This window comes from Symphalangus syndactylus, chromosome 8 (assembly GCF_028878055.3).
Source record: "Symphalangus syndactylus isolate Jambi chromosome 8, NHGRI_mSymSyn1-v2.1_pri, whole genome shotgun sequence".
NCBI classification, from domain to species: domain Eukaryota; kingdom Metazoa; phylum Chordata; class Mammalia; order Primates; family Hylobatidae; genus Symphalangus; species Symphalangus syndactylus.
In genome coordinates this window covers 80,063,873-80,085,967 of record NC_072430.2, presented here as the reverse complement: position 1 = coordinate 80,085,967, position 22,095 = coordinate 80,063,873, and the positions used below count along the sequence as shown (strand labels likewise).

At 40.2% G+C, this 22,095-nt stretch overlaps 1 long non-coding RNA gene across 1 annotated transcript in view; it reads left to right on the top strand.

Moving 5' to 3' along the window:
* LOC134737350 (uncharacterized) overlaps positions 1-22,095 on the top strand; it is a 49,267-nt gene that overhangs the window by 455 nt on the left and 26,717 nt on the right. Inside the window, exon 2 of the long non-coding RNA XR_010122180.1 lies at positions 17,199-17,331. This is a non-coding gene — a long non-coding RNA (uncharacterized lncRNA). The remainder of the gene's footprint in view (positions 1-17,198; positions 17,332-22,095) is intronic.

Genomic DNA, 22,095 nt, shown 5'->3' with positions numbered 1-22,095 from the left:
TTACCTCCTCTTTGTTTCCTCCCTCCTCCCAGGAGAACTGACTACTCCATTTCTTTCCTTGAATTGAGACTGAATACTGCCTGTATTTCTATGTGATCTATCCCACTGCCCCCATCTAGAATACTGAAATTCTCTTGGTATTTCTAGTTTGAAACAGAGTGCCTGGAACACAGTATGTGATAAATATTTACTGAATAAGTGTAATTTTTGAGAGTATCAGATTATGTAATTTTTAGAGCTGAATGGGAACTGTAAATATTTTTCTGTAACTAATTCTTCCATTTCAGTGGTTCTCAACTTTGACTTTGTATTGGAAGGTATTGGGGAATTTTAAAAAAATCCTGAGGCCCTTGTTTTACAAAATTCTGACATAATTGTTCTGGTGTGCAGCCTGGGCTTCAAGATTTTAAGCATCATATCTTAGGTTGCTTATTCCAGTGTGCAACTAAAGTAGAAAAACTGCTTTATTCCCTTTTTGTGGATGGGGAAGCTGACTTCCAGAGAGGTTGTGTGTTCTGCCCATGTTAGGTGGTGGGTGGAAATGAACAAAGAACTGAGGTGTCCTAACACCTCTTCTAACACACTTTCTATGGTGCTATTCATCTTGGCTTGAGATGGACAGCGCTCTCCACTGGGGCACTGAGAAGGAGCCCCCAGTTCACAGGCACCCTGGAGCCTGCTCACCTTCCAATTTTAGAACAAAAGATTAGAAGCAGCTATCATACTTCTCCTTATAAAATATCACAAAATAGTATTGGGGGTGGGGGGTGGGAAAACAGTATCACTTTCTTCCTTGTCATTTTAGTGAAGGGAATAATCTTTTTACAACATTCCATTTTTCCTGTGGGACTTCATAAAAGTAATTTCATTTTGAATAAAAACAAAATGCCATTTGTAAACATTGTAATTGATGACTGAATTGGCCTTTGTATGTCAAGTATGTTTACCAGCAACCTAGGATACAATGTTTAAGCCAGTTTGTTGTTGCCTCTGCCTTAGGTAAGGGAGACTGGTGCTGCCTACCATCCGAATATTTCTCAAATTTTCCCAAAGCTTGTCCGAGCACTCCTTCTTAACCATACCACTCTTCTAGATATTTAGGAGCCACCAGGCCAATCCATTTACAGAAAGTAGAGAGAGCATATTCTGGTTATTTATTGCTGAATGAAAGATTATCCTGAAACCTAGCAGCTGAAAACAGCAACTATTTTATTATGTCTCACGATTTTGAGGGGCAGGGTAGGGCTCAGATGTCTGGCACCTGTGTGGGGATGGCCGGAAGGTCAAGATCAGCTAGGACTGTCAACCAGAGCACCTACATGTGGCCTCTCCAGCATGTTGGTCTCAGAGTATGAGGACTTTTTTTTTTTTGAGACGGAGTCTCACTCTGTTGCCCAGGCTGGAGTGCAGTGGCGCGATCTCTGCTCACTGCAAGCTCTGCCTCCCAGGTTCATGCCATTCTCCTGCCTCAGCCTCCCGAGTAGCTGGGACTACAGGCACCTGCCACCAAGCCCGGCTAATTTTTTGTACTTTTAGTACAAAAAAATTTAGTAGAGACGGGGTTCCACCCTGTTAGCCAGGATGGTCTTGATCTCCTGACCTCGTGATCTGCCTGCCTCTGCCTCCCAAAGTGCTGGGATTACAGGCGTGAGCCACCGTGCCCAGTCGAGGACTTCTTTTAAAAAAAAAAATTACATAAATTGCCAACTTTTTCTTTTATTTTTATTTATTGTTTGGTAAAATATTTGTTACATAAAATTTACCTTTTTAATCACAGAAAAGCTGCAACTAGTAAGTAATAACCTCCTATTTCCCTTCCCCTAAGCCCCTGGTAACCTATTGTATTAGTCCATTTTCACAGTGATATAAAGACACTATCTGAGACTGGGTAATTTATAAACAAAAGAGGTTTGATTGGCTCACAGTTTTGCATGGCTGAGGAGGCCTCAGAAAACTTACAATCATGGCGGAAGAAGAAGCAGGCACATCTTACATGGCAGCCGGTGAGAGAAGAGCATGTGTAAGAGGAACTGTCAAACACTTGTAAAACCATCAGATCTTGGCTGGGTGTGGTGGCTCACGCCTGTAATCTCAGCACTTTGGGAAGTCGAGGTGGGTGGATCACCTGAGGTTGGGAGTTGGAGACCAGCCTGACCAACATGGAGAAACTCTGTCTCTACTAAAAATACAAAATTACGTGGGAGTGGTAGTGCATGGCTGTAATCCCAGCTACTCGGGAGGCTGAGGAAGGAGAATGGCTTGAACCCGGGAGGCGGAGGTGGCGGTGAGCCAAGATCATGCCATTGCACTCCAGCCTGGGCAACAGGAGCAAAACTCTGTCTCAAAAAAAAGAAAAAAAAAATGAAACCATCAGATCTCATGCGAACTCACTCACTACCACGAGAACAGCATGGGTGAAACCGCCCCCATGATCCAATCACCCCCTCCCACAACACATGGGGATTGCAATTCGAGATGAGATTTGGGTGGGGTTACAGAGCAAAACCATATCACCTCTAATCTACTTTCTGCCTCTATGAATTTGCCTATTCTAGATTCTAGGTATTTTATATAAGTGCAATCTTAAAATATCCATCCTTTTGAGTCTGGCTGGTTCGACTTGGCATAATGCCTTCAAGGTTCATCCCTATTGTAGCATATATCTGAATTTCATTCGTTTTTATGGATAAGCAATATTCCATTTTATATACATACCATATTTTGTTTAGCCATTCATCCACTGATGAACACTTGGGTGTTTCCACCTTTTTGTTGTTGTGAATAATGCTGCCAAGAACATGGTTATACAAACATCTGCTAAGTCTCTGCTTTTAATTACTTTGGGTATATACCTGCAAGTGGAATTGTTGGATTATATGATGATTCTATGTTTAGCTTTTTGAGGAACCACCAAACTTTTTTCCATATTGGCTAAACCAATTTATGTTCCCATCAACAATGCACAAATGTTTCAATTTCTACGTATCCTTGCCAATATTTTTAATTTTCTATTACAGTCAGAATATCATAATGGGTATGAAGTGATATCTCATTGTGTTTTGGGGTGTTTTGTTTTGTTTTGTTTTGTTTTTGAGACAGGGTCTTACTTTGTCACCCAGGCTGGAACTCAGTGGTGTGATCACGGCTCACTGCAGCCTTGACATCCCAGGCTTAAGCGATCCTCCCGCCTCAGCTCCCCCAAGTAGCTGGGACTGCACACATGTGCCACCAGTCCTGGCTGATTTTTGTATTTTTTTGTAGAGACAGAGTTTTGCTATGTTGCCCAGGCTGGTCTCCAACTCCTGGGCTCAAGTAATCTGCCCTCCTTGGCTTCCCAAAGTGCTGGGATTATAGGTGTGAGCCACCTCACCTGGCTCATTGTAGTTTTTATTTGCACTTCCCTACTGATTACTGATGCTGAGCATCTTTTCATGTGTTTACTGGCCATCTGTATATCTTATTCGGGGAAGTTTATTCATGTGTTGGGCCATTAATTTTTTTTTCCTTATAGTTGTTAGGTTGTGTTCAGAGGAGGATTCCAAGAGACCTGGATAGAAGCTGCAGGACTTCTTATGACTAAGCATCAAAAGTCCCAGGATCTCAAGGCTGGGTGCAGTGTGGCATGTGGCTATAGTTCTAGATACTCATTCGACTGAGGTGAGAGGATTGCTTGAGCCCAGGAGTTTGAGGCAATGATCAGACCCATGAAGAGCCACTGCACTCCAGCCTGGGCAACATAGCAAGATCCATCTCTAACAAAAAAAAAGTCCCAGGACCTCACTTCTGCCCAGTTCTATAAGTCATGCAGTTTACTGAGATCAGCCTAGACTCCAGGAAAGTGGTAGTGAAAATTTGTGGCCATCTTTAATCTACCAAAGTACGATATTAAAATTAACTTTAAAAAGTCAATAGAGCCAGGCACGGTGGCTCATGCCTGTAATCCCAGCACTTTGGGAAGCCAAGGTGGGCGGATCACCTGAGGCTGGGAGTTCGAGACCAGCCTGACCAATATGGAGAAACCCCGTCTCTACTAAAAATACAAAATTAGCCAGGCGTGGTGGCACTTGCCTGTAATCCCAGCTACTTGGAAGGCTGAGGCAGGAGAATTGCTTGAACCCAGGAGGCAGAGGTCATGGTGAGCTGAGATCATGCCATTGCACTCCAGCCTGGGAAATGAGAGCGAAACTTTGTCTCAAAAAACAAAATAAAACAAAAGAAAAAAACTCAATTATTTGAATAGCAGTAACAATAATAATTAATGCTGCTACAACTTTGGATTAATACAGCTTCTTTTCTCCTGTGGTCTTAAAGTATTTTCATCTATAAAAGTCTTCACTATGGGCCAGGCGCAGTGGCTCACGCCTGTAATCCCAGCACTTTGGGAGGCCGAGGCGGGCGGATCACGAGGTCAGGAGATCGAGACCATCCTGGCCAACATGGTGAAACTCCGTCTCTAATAAAAATACAAAAAAATTAGCCGGGCGTGGTGGCAGGCGCCTGTGGTCCCAGCTACTGGGGAGGCTGAGGCAGGAGGATGGCGTGAACCCGGGGGGCGGAGTTTGCAGTGAGCGGAGATTGTGCCACTGCGCTGCAGCCTGGGTGACAGAGCGAGACTCTGTCTCAAAAAAACAAACAAACAAACAAAAAAAACCAAAAGTCTTCACTATGACATTTTTGCACATTTTAGAGATCTTTAATTCTTTCTTTCTCTCTCTCTCTCTCTTTCTTTTTTTCCTTCTTTCTTTTTTTTGACAGAGTTTTTCTCTTGTTGCCCAGGCTGGAGTGCAATGGCGCAATCTTGGCTTACTGCAATCTTCGCCTCCTGGTTTCAAGCAATTGTCCTGCCTCAGCCTTCTGAGTAGCTGGGATTACAGGTGCCCACCACCATACCTGGCTAATTTTTTGTATTTTTAGTAGAGATGGGGCTTCACCATGTTTGTCAAGCTGGTCTTGAACTCCTGACCTCAGGTGATTCACCTGCCTCAGCCTCCCAAAATGCTGGGATTACAGGCGTGAGCCACTGCGCTCGGCCTAATTGTGTTTTTCTTTTTTCTTTTTTTAGAGATGGAGTCTTGCTCTGTCTCCCAGGCTGTAGTGCAGTAGCACAGTCATAGCCCACTGCAGCCTTGAACTACTGAGCTCTAGTGATACTCTCACCTTGGCTTCCCGAGTAGCTGGGACTACAGGTGCATGCCACCATGTCCAGCTGAAGATCTTTAACTATGATATAGAGATGATTACTTGATTTTTAAAAATCACTTAGCCAGTCCACTTTATAATGATGAGGTGAAGCAGGAACCCTGAGTTTCAATCTTGGCTCTGCCATTAACTGGCTGAGTGGCTCCTCTTTGAGAATGGGATAGATATCCTCTAACTTCTCTTTCAGCTCTAAAACTGTACAAAAAGATGATGAATTTGATCAAGAATTAAGATGTTATAAAAATGTCTGAGGACAGAGTGATTTGTTGCCTAGAAATACTCCCATGTGCCATTTATTCACTGGGACAGAGAAATAGCTTCAGTTTAATGGCAATTATTATAATGTGATTGAATAATAGCATCAGTAAACACACACACAGTTATTATGGGAGCTAAAGGAGTTCTGAAGAAATGTCTTAAGGAGCATTGACACAGAAGGGCAAGAAGATGAGAAATAGAATAGTTTGCAGGTTTCCCAGGTGCAAAAGAACAAAAAATATGGTTTCTGGCTGCATAAATGTCTTACTCTAAGAGTGGTGTATATCAATGAGATCTGCAAACAGAGTCTAAAACCATGAACAAAATACACAGCAATGAGGATAGTGCAGTGAGGGGAGTGGTGGTGACGGTGGTGAGGAGAGACAACTCCTAACATTGGCGTTGTGTGCCCTTCATATACCAAGCACAGGGCCAGTTGTTTTTCATAGTGAACTCATTTGCTTCTCACAGGGAGCCACACACTAGGTATTACTTTTTTCTTCCTTCTCATTTTTTTTTTTTTTGAGACAGAGTCTCACTCTGTTGCCCAGGCTGGAGTGCAGTGGTGCAATCTCAAGTCACTGCAACCAACGTCTGTCTCCTAGGTTCAAGCTCTTCTCCTGACTCAGCCTCCCGAGTAGCTGGGATTACAGGTGTGCACCACCATGCTTGGCTAATTTTTTATATTTTTAGTAGAGATGGGGGTCTCACCATGTTAGCCAGCCTGGTCTTGAACTCCTGACCTCAGGTGAACTGCCTGCCTCGGCCTCCCAAAGTGTTGAGATTACAGGCATAAACCACTGTGCCTGGGCCTTCCCTCTCATTTTAAAGATGAGGAAACTGATGCTCAACATTCTACTCATGGTCCCACAGCTAAAGGCTGGGGAGACATCAAAGCTCATGCTTTTTTCTACACAAGCAGCCTTCATCAAGCCAAGAAATCATATATATGGGAGAATAGCGTTTGGGAAGGATCTTTCTTAAACATTAATTATCTCAATCTTGTCCTATTGTTGTCTTATAATTTATTTCTAAATATGTTTTGAACCTTAAAGTACTATTTTTTTCTTCAGATAGTCACATAGTACTGTTTTCTCTCAGACAGTCAATTATGTTTTAAAGTGATTAAAAGTAAATTAAGGCCAGGCACGGGTTCACACCTGTAATTCTAGCACTTTTGGAGACCGAGGCAGGTGGATCGCTTGAGCCCAGGAGTTTGAGACCAGCCTGGGTAACACGGTGAAACCCTACCTCTACCAAAAAATATATATCTATATGAAAATTAGCTGCATGTGGTGGCACATGTCTGTAGTCCCAGCTACTTGGTGGGCTCAGGTGGGAGGATCATCTGAGCCTGAGAGGTTGAAGCCTCAGGAAACTGTGATTGTGCCACTGCACTCCAGCCTGGGCAACAGGGTGAGATGCTGCCTCAAAAAAAACAAAAAGAGCAAATTTTAAAAAATTATCTTTATTTTTACAATTTCTGGAGCTCTTTATTTCTTCATGTATGCAGCTGTCTATCTAATATCATACTCCTGCCCATAGAAATTCTTTTAACATTTCTTTTAGTGCAGATCTGTTGGAAAATTCTCTCAGCACTTTTTTTCCCCAAAAGTCTATTTCATCTTTAGTTTTGCAAGATCTTTTGCAAGGTATAGAATTCTAGGTTGACAGGTATTTTTTCTTTCAGTACTTTAAGATGTTGTTTCATTGTTTTGGCTTGTGTAGTTTCCAATGAGAAGTATATTGTAAGAAATATGTCATCTTTGTTTTTCTGTCTGCATTGTTTTTTTCCTCTGCCTTCACAATTTTCTCTTTATCTTAGCTTTTCATTAGTTTGACTTTCATGTCATTGATACTTATTTATTTGACTAATTTCCTTCTTTGGGGCACTTAGAGTTTTTTGGATGTGTGGTTTGTTTTCTTGTTTTCTTTCGTTGTTATTATTATTATTATTCTTATTATTATTAATATTATTATTTTTAAATGGAGGTTCACTCTGTCACCCAGGCTGGAGTGCAATGGCGCAATCTTGGCTCACTGCACCCTCCGCCTCCTGGATTCAAACAATTCTCATGCCTCAGCTTCTTGAGCAGCTGGGATTAAAGGCACGTGCCACCACACCTGGCTAATTTTTGTATTTTTTAGTAGAGACAGGGTTTCACCATGTTGGCCTGGCTGGTCTCAAGCTCCTGAGACCAGCAGCTCCTGGTCCAAGCTGCTGGGTAAAACCCCATCTCTATTAAAAATACAAAAACATTAGCTGGGCATGGTATCTGCAGTCCCAGCTACTCAGGGAGGCCAAGGCAGGAAAATTGCTTGAACCCAGGAGGTGGAGGCTGCAGTGAGCCAAGATCATTCCACTGCACTCCAGCTGGGGTGACAGAGCCAGATTCCATCTCAAAAAAATAAAATATTATTCATAGTTATTTTAAAGTACCAGTCTAATAATTCCAATACCTGGGTCATCTCTGAATTTAGATTTTAATTATTGCTTTATCACTTGACAATAGGTCTTTTTTCTTGCTTTCTTTGTTGTTTAATGTATTGGTCCATTTTCATGTTGCTGCTAAACACATACCTGAGACTAGGCAATTTACCAAAGGAAGGGGTTTAATGGACTTACAGTTTCAGGTGGCTGGGGAGGCCTCACAATCACGGCAGAAGGTGAAAGGCACATCTCACACGGCAGACAAGAGAAGAGAGCTTGTGCAGGGAAACTGTCTTTTTTAAAACCATCAGATCTTGTGAGACTTATTCACTGCCACAAGAACAGCCTGGGAAAGACCCACCCCCATGATTCAATTATCTCCTACTGGGTCCCTCCCACAACACATGGGAATTATGGGAGCTACAAGATGAGATTTGGGTGGGGACACAGAGCCAAACTATATCATTTAATTTTTGATTTAATGGCAGATATGTGTAGAACAGCAGAGAGTGAGGTGAAGAGTATGTAAGTCCAGTGATGAGCACACCTCTTCTTGTTGTCAGCATGTTAGTGTGGTAGAATTAGTCAATTAAGTCAGTCATTGAGCTGGTTTTGCCATGTTGCTGTTATCTCTGTCTTCAGTGCACAACAGATTCAAATGCCTCTGGCAGGGAATGGCTATTTCCTTGTGTTTGATGTTAGGCCTGGGGTGTGGGAGGGATGCTCATGTTTGTGGTTCACCTTCAGTTGTCAACTGTTCCTCCATATCTGTGCCACGGAGGGGAGGGTTCCCTCGGTGCTCTTGTCCCTCCCTTGCTAGTAGACAGCCATTTGTACTAATTTAGCACTAGGTTCATCGTAGGACCAGGGAGATCTCGGTTTTCCTGGTCCATCTGCAGTCTTCAGCAGGGCCTGTGTGCCTGGGCCTGAGGGGTGGAGTCTTTTCAGTATTCCTCTTGATGGATGCCCTTCTCAAAGAAGTCAGACATCTGTGCTGAGTCTTGGGCAGGGGAGAGTTTCCAGCTTCTCCCTATTTGGAGCAGACTCTTGCTTTGTATTACTGCAGTATCCCAGGCCCAAGAGGTTTTTATACCTCTCCGAGGGCCAAGGGGCTTTTGTTTCTATTCTTTCCCTGGAAGTAGTTGATTTTTCTTTTCTTTTCTTCTTTGAGACAGGGTGTCACTCTGTCCCCCAGGCTGGAGTGCAGTGGCATGCTCACAGCTCACTGAAGTCTTTACTTCCCTGGGCTCAGGTGATACTCCCACCTCAGCCTCCTGAGTAGCTGGGGCTACAGGCACATACCATCATGCCAGGCTAAGTTTTGTCTTTTTTGTAGAGACAGGGTTTTGCCATATTGAGTAGGCTGCTCTCAAAACCCTGGGATCAAGCAATCTGCAACCTTGGCCTCCCAAAGTACTGGGATTATAAGCATGAGCTACGAAACCTGGCCAGAAGCAGTGGATCTTTGCCTGGATTCTTGGTATGAGAAGCTCTGTTACTGCTCTCCTCCCCTTAAGCTGCTTACAGCTTTTATGTTGTTAAGAGAGAAGGTTTTGGGGAGGTGGGCTCTGTTTCATACCACTCCCCCAGTGCAGCTGAACTTACCTGTATGACTGAGTCTCCAAAGGGGGCTCTGCCCTATCTCCAGCTTTTCCCCCCAATCTATTTTGTGGTCCCTGGGTGCATAAGAGCTTGGGAATAAATGCAAAGTTCCTTGTAGAGGCCCAGGGTTCCCATTTATTCTAAATTGATACACTAGCCCACATCTAGTCTTTAGGAATTTGTTAAAAATTTTGCTCCTTTTTTTTTAAACCTACCTTAAATGGTAGTTACCTATTCCTTCTGTGCTGTGACAAAGGTAAAAATTTAAGTGTTCCTTTTTTTCCTTGAAGAAGTTTGTCAGTCTTTGGAATTTAGTTCATACAGTTGCCTTGTATCCTCAGGGTCTCTAATGGGTTAAAGAAAAATTATGATTTTGTAGATTATCCATTTTTTTCTTGTTATTAGGATGGCAGCAATGTTATCTTTTTTTTTTTTTTGAGACGGAGTCTCTCTCTGTCGCCCAGGCTGGAGTGCAGTGGCGCAATCTCGGCTCACTGCAAGCTCCGCCTCCCGGGTTCACGCCATTCTCCTGCCTCAGCCTCTCCGAGTAGCTGGGACTACAGGCGCCCGCCACCACGCCCGGCTAATTTTTTGTATTAGCAATGTTATCTTGAAGCTTTCTAGATCCTAAGTAGAAGTGGAGCTCTAGATGATATTTAAAAATCTTTTTCATTATAGAAATTTTCAAACTTTCAAAAAAGTAGAGAGAAAAGTACTCACCACGCAGCTTCTGCAAGAATTTATTATTGACATTCTTTCATACCAATACATACAGATCCCCTTCATTCTTTTTAGCAGAGGTGTAGTATTGTACAGTCTCAAAATACTTCAGCTTATATAACCGTTCCCGTACTAATGGCTATTTAGGTTGTCTTCAACCAATAATAATATTGTGCCAAACATTTTTTGTACATATTTCCTTGTGCTCTAGTGTGAGTTTTTATTTTGGATGGGTTACTAGAAGTGGACTTAATGGGTTATATATATTTTACATTTTGATAGATAATATCAAATTGTCCTTCAAAAAGTCTTTACCAAGTATATTCCCACTAACTTTGTATGAATGGCACCAAAAATCTTAATGTAACTTAAAAAACTGAAGTGGCTGACTCTAAAGAAAAACGATAAAGTAGTTAGGTTTCCAGTTTGATCCGCTGAATGATATTCTCATTACAAAAGTCTATTTGCCATTTCAAAAGAGCATTTCACAGAAGGAAGTAAACACTGGTCTTTGGTTCTTTTAGTCCCATACTTATAGCTGAAGCTATTTGCTCTCAAGTGCAATTCACCAATATTTAGTGCTTAACAACATGAACAACATTTCTGGTTTCTACTAGCTGCATATTCTTGTACATCAGTGACTTTAGTAACAGCTCTGATGATTAGTGTCACAGGCAATGAGTGTCTTAGGCATTAAATAAAAAGTTGCTGAATGACATTCTATAGCTTCCAAGTTAAAAGAAAAAACCAGAAAAACATCAAACACATTTGCTTAAGTCCTCATTCTTCTGATTATTGTAAATTCTAGCACCTCATATGTATTTTTTCATTGAATATATACTTATATTTAATTCCTACGACATACTTCTGTATGCTGCTATTTACTATGGATTTAAAAAAGTAGACATGGATCCTTTTCCATAAAACTTAACTATATGCAGGTTGAGTGTTCCTAATCTGAAAATCTGAAATCCAAAAAGCTCCAAAACCTGAAACTTCATGAGCACCAACATGACACCACAAGAGGAAAATTCTACATCTGACCTTGTCTGATGGGTTGCAGTCAAAACACAGGCACACAACACACAATTTATTCTGGGTCCCCAAGGGAAAAATAAAATTACCTTCAGGCTATGTGTATAGGGTTCATATGAAACATAAATACATTTTGTGTTTAGACTTGGGTCCCATCCCCAAGATATCTCTTTATGTATATGCAAATATGCCAAGCCCCCCACAAAAATTGAAATCCAAAACACTTCTGGTCCCAAGTATTTTAGATAAGGGATTCTCAATTTGTATATACATATCTATGTCTCTATGTCTATCTATCTGTTCACCTATCTATTTGGAGGAATCTGTTTATTCATCTAACAATTCAACGACTTATTTATTCAGTAAACACTTGTCTCTAATGTCTACTCTGTTGTAGTAAGGCTGTGGGAACTCAAGTTGAATAAAAAATGGTTCCTGTCCTCAATAAAGGACAAATCTAGTGGAGAAATAGATAATGTTCACATCCTACTGGGGGATTAGCGAAGGCTTTCTAGGAGAGGTGGCATTATAGATGTTTGAAGGGTCTGTCAATAGATGCCCTAGGAGGAAGTTCATTCCAGGCTGAGAAAATGTGCTGGGCAAAGGCATGGGAGTGCCGAAGTGCATTGGAGAACAGGTAGGGGGCATGTTGAGTCAGCATACAGCAGATGCTGAAATTGAAATTAGAAAAAAATTGGCTAGAGTCAGTAAGGAGAAGTGGGTAAAAGTGATTGGGGAAGGGCTTGTAGAAAAGGAGGAAGTACTTAAATAGGATTTTGAAGGATGAGTAGGATTTGATAGGCAGGTTGGAGGTAGAAAAAAATACCAGAGGCAGAGAGAACAGCATGGAGCACAGTGTTCTTAGAGGATCAAAGGAGTGAATTCATGTGGAGGATAAGTGAGTGCTATCCAACATTGTGTTATATTCTTTCCTGCTCTGGGGTTTTCACATAATGTTTCATATAACATTTCCTCTGCCTAGAATCCCCTTTGCCAGTAACAGTTAAAATACTTTTGGTTGCTATTAACAGAAAAGCAAGCTGGAAAGATCAGGGGTGGTTCAGGCTTCTGTTCATAATGCCATCAGGGTTCTGGTTCACTGTGGTGATCCTGATTCTATCCTCTCCTCCCTGCTGGCTTTACTTTCAAGCTGGCCTTTCTTGTGGTAGAGAGAGAGCTGCTGCTGGCTCCTGAGCTGCATGTCCTTGTTCACATTCAAGAAGGGAGGCAACTTTTCCCCCATCTTCAGATAAAAGTCTTGAGTTTCATTTTGATTATCCAAATTTGGATCACACTCCCCTCCTTTCCCCCAAGAACCAATTAGTGTGACTTGTGAAGACTGTCATGTGCTGACTGGTTTTGGCCAGTCCATCTTTGAACCAATCACCACAGCAAGGAGATTAAATCGGACCAATCAGTGCCCAATGCTTGAGGTGAGGGCAGGTCTATACCAGCTCAAACCCACCTATGTAAGGGAAGTCTGTGGTGAGGGGTAGGGAGGGAAGCAATCCCAAAGTCTACTCTGTCGATCCACTTGCGTGCCTAGTCAACCCATTCTTTTTTTAGTTCTCACATTAGAGATCAGATCTGCAGAATGGATTTTCCCTGATCTCCCAAACTGAGTCATGTTCTAGCTCATGGCACCCTATAGTCTTCCTTCATAATACTTACTGCCTTTAAACTACAGCAGTTTCCCCTTATCCCGGAGGGATGTTTTCCAAGACCCTCAGTGGATGCCTGAATCGGGGGATATGCCTGAACCCTATATATACTGTTTTTTCCTACACATGCATACCTGTGATAAAGCTTAACTTATAAATTGGCACAGGAAGAGATTAACAATAATTAACAATAAAATAGAGCAATTATAACCATATACTGTAATAAAAGTTATGTGAATCTGTTTTTTTCTCTCTCTCGAAATATTTTATTATACTGTACTCATCTATTTTCAGATCACGTTTTACCATGGGTAATGGAAACTGTGGAAAGTGAAACCAGGGATAAAGAGGACTACTGTATACACTTATTTGTGTGATTATTTATTAAAAGTCTGGTTCCTTCACTAGATGCTAAGCTACATGACAGCAGGGACCATGACTTCTTCTCACCACAGATCCCTAACTGGTACATAAAAGACACTCTAAAACAATGGGCTGGGTGTGGTGCTCATGCCTGTAATTCCAGCACTTTGGGAGGTCTAGGTTGGTGGATTGCTTGAGCCCAGGAGTTCATGACCAGCCTGGGCAACATGGTGAAACTCAGTCTCTCCAAAAAAAAAAAAAAAAAAAATTAGCCAGGCATGGTGGTGCATGCCTGTGGTCCCAGCTACTTGTGGGGGAGGGGTGGGAGGATCACCTGAGCCTAGGAAGGTTGAGGCTGCAGTGAGCCATGATTGCACCATTGTACTCCCGCCTGGGCTGCTGCCCAGTGAGACTTTTTTCTTCAAAACAGAAAAAAATTTTGTGTGTGAAATGAATGAGAAAATTAGTGTCAACTCCTCTTCAGTAATGAAAAATCTTATTTGATCAGCTTCAAAACTGGCATGGTACCAGGGGAGGAAGAATATAAAAGTGAATATACTAAGCACAAAGCTATATTGCAATGTGACCAAAAACTAAATATTATGCACAACAGAAAGATACTTCAGGAATTACATAGATTAAAAAACTCAGTTATTGTAAATGACACTGTCAAATGCCAGTTCTGCATTCAAAAATCTCGTCATTTGTAATAATATTCATTCCCACTCTCTTTTGTTATCAAGGTTATGTTTCTTAGCAGTGTAAATTTTATTTATTTATTTTTTTTGAGACGGAGTCTTGCTCTGTCGCCCAGGCTGGAGTGCAGTGGCACAATCTCGGCTCACTGCAAGCTCTGCCTCCCGGGTTCACGCCATTCTCCTGCCTCAGCCTCTCTGAGTAGCTGGGACTACAGGCGCCCGCCACCACGCCCGGCAAATTTTTTTGTATTTTTGGTAGAGACGGGGTTTCACCCTGGTCTCGATCTCCTAACCTCGTGATCCACCCGCCTCGGCCTCCCAAAGTGCTGGGATTACAAGCGTGAGCCACCGCGCCCGGCTCAGCAGTGTAAATTTTAAACGCACTTACATAGACCAGGACTGTCTTATTTTCTTACAATAAACTGCATCAGAAATGCACAATCTTGGAACCAAGGCTATAAGGAGGTTTTTATCTGGGCTAAAGAAATAATTATAAGCCAATGGAGCTGCTGTCATTCAAAATACGCATTTTGACTCCTGCTGTTTTAAATTTTATTTTCATATAATTTTTGGTAGTTTTCAAATGAAGGAGTTTAGGAAAAATCAAGTTTCAACATTCTGAAATATTTACATCATCAAATGTAGATTTACTCCCTCCCACCAAATCTCAGCATTCTGGTCAAAGATGTTTGGTAACTCCACTTATAGAGCATCAATTAAATCTCATCAAATTATTTGAATATCTGTATTGTAATTACTTTCTATTCTTTCAGTGGGAAAAGGTCTCATTTTTTGATTGGTCATGAATAAACAATGAAGTGTTTTTGTGACCACTAATTACTGATTTTGTCACTTTTTCATAAAAGCAAATGTTTGTGCTATTGTGCAGAAACAACCATATTATCATATGTTTAGATTTCAATTGAAATATGTGAAGAAGTCCAGGCACAATGGCTCACGCCCATAATCCCAGCACTTTGGGAGGCCAAGGCAGGTGGATCACCTGAGGTCAGGAGTTCAGGACCAGCCTGGCCAACATGGTGAAACCCCATCTGTACTAAAAATACAAAATTAGCCGGGTGTGGTGACGTATGCCTGTAATCTCAGCAACTTGGAGGCCTGAAGCAGGAGAATCGCTTGAACCTAGGAGGTGTTGGTTGCAGTGAGCGAAGATTGCACCACTGAACTCCAGCCTGGGCAATAGAATAAGACTCTGTCTCAAAAAAAAAAAAAAAAAAGTGAAGAAATTTGTATTTACTTTGACATCATCTTATAGTCTTTTATGTGTTCTTATATTATTTTGTGTTTACAGAGACTGAAATTTTCAATTCAGTAGTAGTGATGTATAAAGATCTGAGTGATATGATATTTGTTCCATAGAGAATCCATTATCAGCTTTGGCATGGTGAATGTGGGCTAATCTGTTTAGTATAACTACTCTGTTAGTCAGTCTTCGGGTATAACCACTCATTAGAGAAAATAATCAATCCACAGGGACCCTTTCTCCTCCTGATCATCACTCATATTTTTGTCCTTAGTATTGATTGAAATTTATATAAATCCCATTATATGAAGACATAAAGGCAATATATACAATTAAAGAAATAAAAGTCTCGGGCCCTACTGACAACAGGTTTTTTTTTTTAGATTGAGCAAGACACAGGTAAAGCAGTGAGATGGATTTTTTGGGTGGCTTAAGGATTTGCTGGCCTTTCTTTTGGTGGGTCACATTTACATCTCAGTCTTATTTTGCTTTGCTCATGGAAGACATGTTTGCAATATGTGTCTCATTGCAGATATGTTTGAAACCATTACACCCTTCACAAAACCAAAGCAAAAAACTGGCTGTTTCGTTCATTTATTGAGAAGTTCCTGGCTGCTTCTCAAAACTAAGGTGAGTTTTTAATAACCCATTAGGAGAACCAACTTACCCTAGTGAGATAAATTGACATTAGGACATCTGTGTTCCAGTCCTATTTTAATAGTAACTTTGGATACCTGTCCAACATTTCTGTGCCTCAGTTTCTTCATCCATAGGATGCTTTGTAGTAGGTGTTTAATGCTTGTTGAATGAATGAATGAAATAATAGTAATGAACATTTACTAGATGCTAACCACATACTGGGCACTTTGCATGCATTATCTCATTTAAGCCTTATGAAGCAGATACTGTTATTAACTCTAATTGATAGAGGAGAAAGTTGAGCTTAAATTAACTTTTCCAAAGTCACCAGCTAGCAATGTGTGAATTTTGAACCCAGACTGTCTAAATCCAGTGCCAGTCTTCTTATGCGTGCTATGTCTAAGTCCTCCCTCTGGCTCCAGGAAGAAAAAGTCAGCTAAAGACAACTGTCAACACTCCGCTATCTTTTGCCTGGTGAATTTGTGTCTGTGCTTTGTCATGTCACACCATGTGAAAAAGTAACTCAGTGGGGCTGGAATCTCTTACTATGTGCTGTCGGTAATTTTGGATGCAGGAAAACTACTTTACCTTTTGTGTTTTGAAGAGTGCATAACTGATGTCCTTCTAAACCAAAGAGACAGAGTAATTGGCCTCAAAATATGTCCTGCCCTTTGACCTCTATGGGGGTAAATGAGGGGCATTGAACTAAATATTACTGTCATCTTACTCAGAAATCTAAATATAATATGCTCAAAGAGAAATTTAACACCTGGTGAAACAAATGGCCAATGGATGCTTCATACTCAAATGGCAGTGGTTGGAGGTTTGAAGGAGGAGGCCCCAGTATGGTTTATTGAAGCCACAGATGGTATCCTAATTAATATTTGAAAAGTGTATGCCTGGGCAGTGAGGCTGAGTTCATATAACTCTGAAACCTTCATTTCGTCTTGAAAATAGTGCCACATAGTGACCTAGCTATGTGGAGTTTGAGATGAGATTCTATGTTCTTCCTTATGATTTAGAAATACCTTCCATATTTTGGAATCATATTGAAATGTTATTTATATAGTGAGCACATTCTAGGGCATAAACTGAATATTTCAGAAAGCTGAAGCTAACTGAGAGTGACTCTAGTTACACTGCGAGTGTCAAGGGTGTGCAGAGACAGAGCTAACCTTGTGAATCTTGAACAAAATTGGAGATGCTACTGCACGTGTGAAAGGCCAAGGGGAGTGCCCAAACTATAAGGTCAGGCATGAACAGATAACATAACTGAAGAAGTTTATACCTTCACCAATTTGTTTTTCAAATATCCTTTTTAAATGCAGTTGGGCCAAGAGGAAGAGAACAGAGAAGCAACCCCGGAAGGTGGCTGGGATAGACATAGAGAAAAGAACTCTAAAGAAAACAGAGGAAATGTGATTGCTGAGTGTTTTCTCACCCAAAACAACATATCTAAAAGTGACTAATGCCTAATAAACTCTCAAAAGTACTTATCAGGGCCAGGCATAGTGGCTCATGCCTGTAATCCCAGCACTTTGGGAGGCCAAAGCGGGAGAATTGCTTGAGCTCAGGAATTTGAGACCAGCTTAGGCAACATAAGGAGACCCATCTCCACCAAAAAAAAAAAAAAAAAAAAATTAGTCAAGTGTGATGGTGCATTCCTGTAGTCCCAGCTACTCAGGAGGCTGAGGTGGGAGGATCAGCTGAGTCTGGGGAGGTTGAGGCTGCAGTGAGCTGTGATCACACCACTGCACTCCAGCTTGGGCAAATGAGCAAGATCCTGTCTCAAAAAAAAAAAAAAAAAAGAAGTACTTATCAGAACACATAAGACATTTTTAACTCTTCTCCCACCCTTAAAAAAACCGTATTAAGACTGTGATGCATGCCAACAGGCAGCAAAATACCCTCTCTGTTAGTTTTGGAAACTTACTATGTGTCATAATAACACAATAGAATGCTATTTTAATGGCTCTCTTAACATGTCCTGTGGTGTTTGAGTATGAATGACACAGTATCTTTTTGGTTTAATTGTGCATTTTTTTTTGCTTCCTTTGGTTTCTGTCAAAACAAAAATATTCGAATGTTGTTGCATACAAATATAAATAAATTAATAGTTAATAGAACAATTTAATATGATTGAAATATTTTAATTTTTTTTTTTTCGAGGCGGAGTCTTGCTCTGTCGCCCAGGCTGGAGTGCAGTGTCTCAATCTCGGCTCACTGCAAGCTCCACCTCCCGGGTTCATGCCATTCTCCTGCCTCAGCCTCTCTGAGTAGCTGGGACTACAGGCGCCCGCCACCACGCCCGGCTAATTTTTTGTATTTTTAGTAGAGATGGGGTTTCACCGTGGTCTCGATCTCCTGACCTCGTGATTCGCCCGCCTCGGCCTCCCAAAGTGCTGGGATTACAAGTGTGAGCCACCGTGCCTTGCCGGCTTGAAATATTTTTAAAACTCAAAGCAAAGCATCCTTAAAATATTTTTACAATTATCAATTGGAAGTTCTAAAAGCAGTTTCCTATGTAATAATTTATGTTCTAAATTACATTTGGGGAGAGAGGTTTTAAGGTGGCTATTCAAACCATATACAATATATCATTTATTTAAATAAGTAAATGTAAAAAATAGAGAACAGTAGCTCTGAAGAAATTAGTAAAATTAGTATTAGGTTGTTAACTCATAAAACTGAGTACCATAAATGTTCATTATACATTTATCATATCTTAGCATAATTACTTGTATTTACTAGAGAGTATTTTTCCTTATATGAAATATCTAAATAACCACCCTTTAATCATTTGAAATACATTTATATGCATTTAAGATACTATGTTCATGGAATCAAAATCAATTAAATGTCTAAATGTTTGATTATATATAATTTGTTTATTAGAAAAATTGAAAAAATGATAAAATTGTTTAGTCCACATTAAGCCAATATTAACACTAATTCACTCAACAATGAGGACAAACAGAAGTCTTCCTTATAAAGCCATATGGGCAAAGATTGTCTTTCATTTTCCTATAGTCCCTCTTATTTTCATTTTATACTTAAAGGAAACCCCTCTTTCTAAATAATTAAGGATAATAAAATATTATGATTACTTTAACATTCTGGGTAATGAAAAAATTGTCACACATAAGAAACTTTTAGATCTGGATCATAAATTTCAAGGAAATAAGATGTAACAAGTTGACTTTAATATTAAGACTAAATCAAACAATTGGACTGCTTTGTGGTTCAGAGGGCACTTTCAGCTTGCAGGGTCTTAGGAGTATCAATAGGAACATAAATTATCCTTGTCTATGACTACAAAAATTCTGTTATTTGGGTCTGGTTAGACAGCAGCTTATGTATTTGCTTCAGTTCTCCTTTTGACTCCATGTATGTGGTACTTTCGGTGATACGGTTTTCAGAGCTTCTCTTGATGGTCTTTTGTAGTACAGTAGACACTCATTGTGTTAGATATTTTCTTCAGAACTAGAAATCTTGGTAACGTGATATTTGTCAATTTACTTCTTATTTAATATGTTATTAACTAATACTATATATATAAAATCAGAAGTAAAAGTTTCTGTGTCTCTATCCAATTATCTAGTCTATCTATCTGTCTTGGTATCAGGTAAATCAATGTGAGATTACATTTATAAGATGCATGACTGAATAGTGCTTCAGTGTTAAAAACCAAGTTTACTTGGAAGATCAGTGAGGGGCACATATCCTTTTAAACTTTTCAGTTTTTGAAACTGTGTACATGTACTACTGTTCCAAAAAAGAAAGCAAAATAACTAATATCTTACTAGGCTAGAATGGGGGCAATAATATTCTGTTAGTTTTACCACATACGGTAAGATGCCTTATTTTAACATGTATCTTGAAGAGTCAGAATTATAATATTACCCAATTCTCTCTCATTGCCTTTTTCTGGTAATGCTATTTGACTTTCAGCCACTATAACTTGACTATTTGTTATAAATATAACAAATCACCCATCTTATAAGAACATTATGATTAAGGTTAGGGAATCCTGAAACACATTCCTTAATGTTTTGGGAAAACACATAACATGTTAGGAAAATCCTTATTATGTGGGGCTTAAGAAAATGTACTTACGGGCCAGTTTCACAGTGGTCCTCTTAAAGAAATTGACATTTCCCATATTGGAATGTGTAGAAAATAGGTGCATGGCTGCAGGGAAGTTTATTTTCCCATCCAACCTAATAAAACCACATATATCCACTTATGCTTTATTCATGAGAAAACACTGGACATGTATCTTATTGTTTATTTTAACTCAGGATAGTTAAAGCAAAATATAGAACCAATTATCCTGTGTTTCAGTGGAATTATAAAGGCAGAATGATATTAACTGCTTGATTTTTGTGCCAGAAGTTGAGATTTGTAAACTGGTGACATCTCAGTTTTTTGAGGTGGCAGTCACATACTTCTTATTTAGCTATGTCTTCAAATTTGTTAGTGGTTTTTAATGAAAATATTTTATTGACTTCACTGATGAGATGATTTTGTAAGATAAGTTTTCTCATCCTCCTTAGAGAGTCTTGTTTGGGTCTGAATGTTTAGCCGAGTATATCATAGCAATGGTTTATTTTTATTTAATGCTTACCATGTGCAAAACACTTTACATGAGTCATGTCATTCAATCCTCACGAAATCCTTATAATGTAGGTATTATTATTATTTGTATTTTACTGGTAAGAAAACTGAGACTCAGAGAAGTGAAGAAACTTGCCAAAGGACCTGTTCATAAATGTCAGAAGTGGGATTGATTCAGATCTGTCTGACTCGAAAATCTGACCTCTTTTTACCATGCCATTGTCAGACTGTGGATCTTACTTTTATAATTGATTAGTCAGACAATGTTTTGTTAAAAATACAATAATTTATTACAGATTAAGCACCTCTAAAGGCTTTAACATAGCACTCTTAATTCATTGCATTACCTAGTAGATCACTTCTGAAGGTTAGTGTTGTTCCTGCTCATTCAGTTTTATTATCTATAGTTCTTTTTATTTATTTATTTTTTGAGATGGAGTCTCCCTGTCACCTAGCTGGAGTGCAGTGGCTTGATCTCAGCTCACTGCAGCCCCTGCCTCCCGGGTTCAAGCGATTCTCCTGCCTCAGCCTCCCGAGTAGCTGGGATTACAGGCGCCTGCCACCACGACTGGCTAATTTTTGTATTTTTAGTTGAGACGGGGTTTCACCATGTTGGTCAGGCTGTTCTTGAACTCCTGACCTCAGGGGACCCACCTGCCTCAGCCTCCCAAAGTGCTGGGATTACAGGCGTGAGCCACTGCACCTGGCCTCTTTTTATATTTTTTATAGTTTTATTATCTATAGTTCTTTTTATATTTTTATAGATTGGACTGTAATCTGTATCCAAACAATACAGTGATATTCCAGATCTTTAAAAATGACTTACATAATAAAGTATTTCTCATTTGTAGTTTCTTGCTGAATTTTGTGAGAGCCATTGTCTTTATATCTTTTTTTTTTTTTTTTTTTTTTTGGAGACAGGGTCTCACTCTGTCACCACCCAGGCTGGAGTGCAGTGGTGCGATCTCGGCTCACTGCAACCTCCACCTCTCGGGTTCAAGTGATTCTCCTGCCTCAGCCTCTGGATTAGCTGGGATTACAGGTGTGCAACACCATGCCTGGCTAATTTTTCGATTTTTAGTAGGGACGGGGTTTGCACTATGTTGCCCAGGCTGGCCTGGAACTCTTGACCTTGAGTGATCTGCCCACCTGGCCTCCCAAAGTGCTGGGATTACAGTTGTGAGCCACTGGGCCTGGCCCCCAATTTCGTCTTTATGTCTTTCCGTGGGGGTGGGGCGGAATGGAATGCCAAGAAATGCTTCTGTCTATAAGATACTTCTCATTTGAGAAGAATTAAAATCTGAGTTTGTTTTCACAATAAAGTGATCACCAATGTAGAGAAACTGCTTCTGCTGGAGGAAGTAAATGAAGATAGTAAAACACTAGCTAAGGTTTATGTCCATCATAATTTACTCTATTCTACATGCCCTGGACACTTCCACTTACATTTTCTGCTGCTTTATTTTCTACTTATTCATCTGTTGCTTTGTCACTGCTCTGTAGTTTCATGTATTCCTTTTTGTCAACTCAACTATTTTATAATCCCTCCAGAGCAGGACCCCATCTTCAAGTTTTGTTTTGTTTAGATATGATCCTGAAGATTTCAGT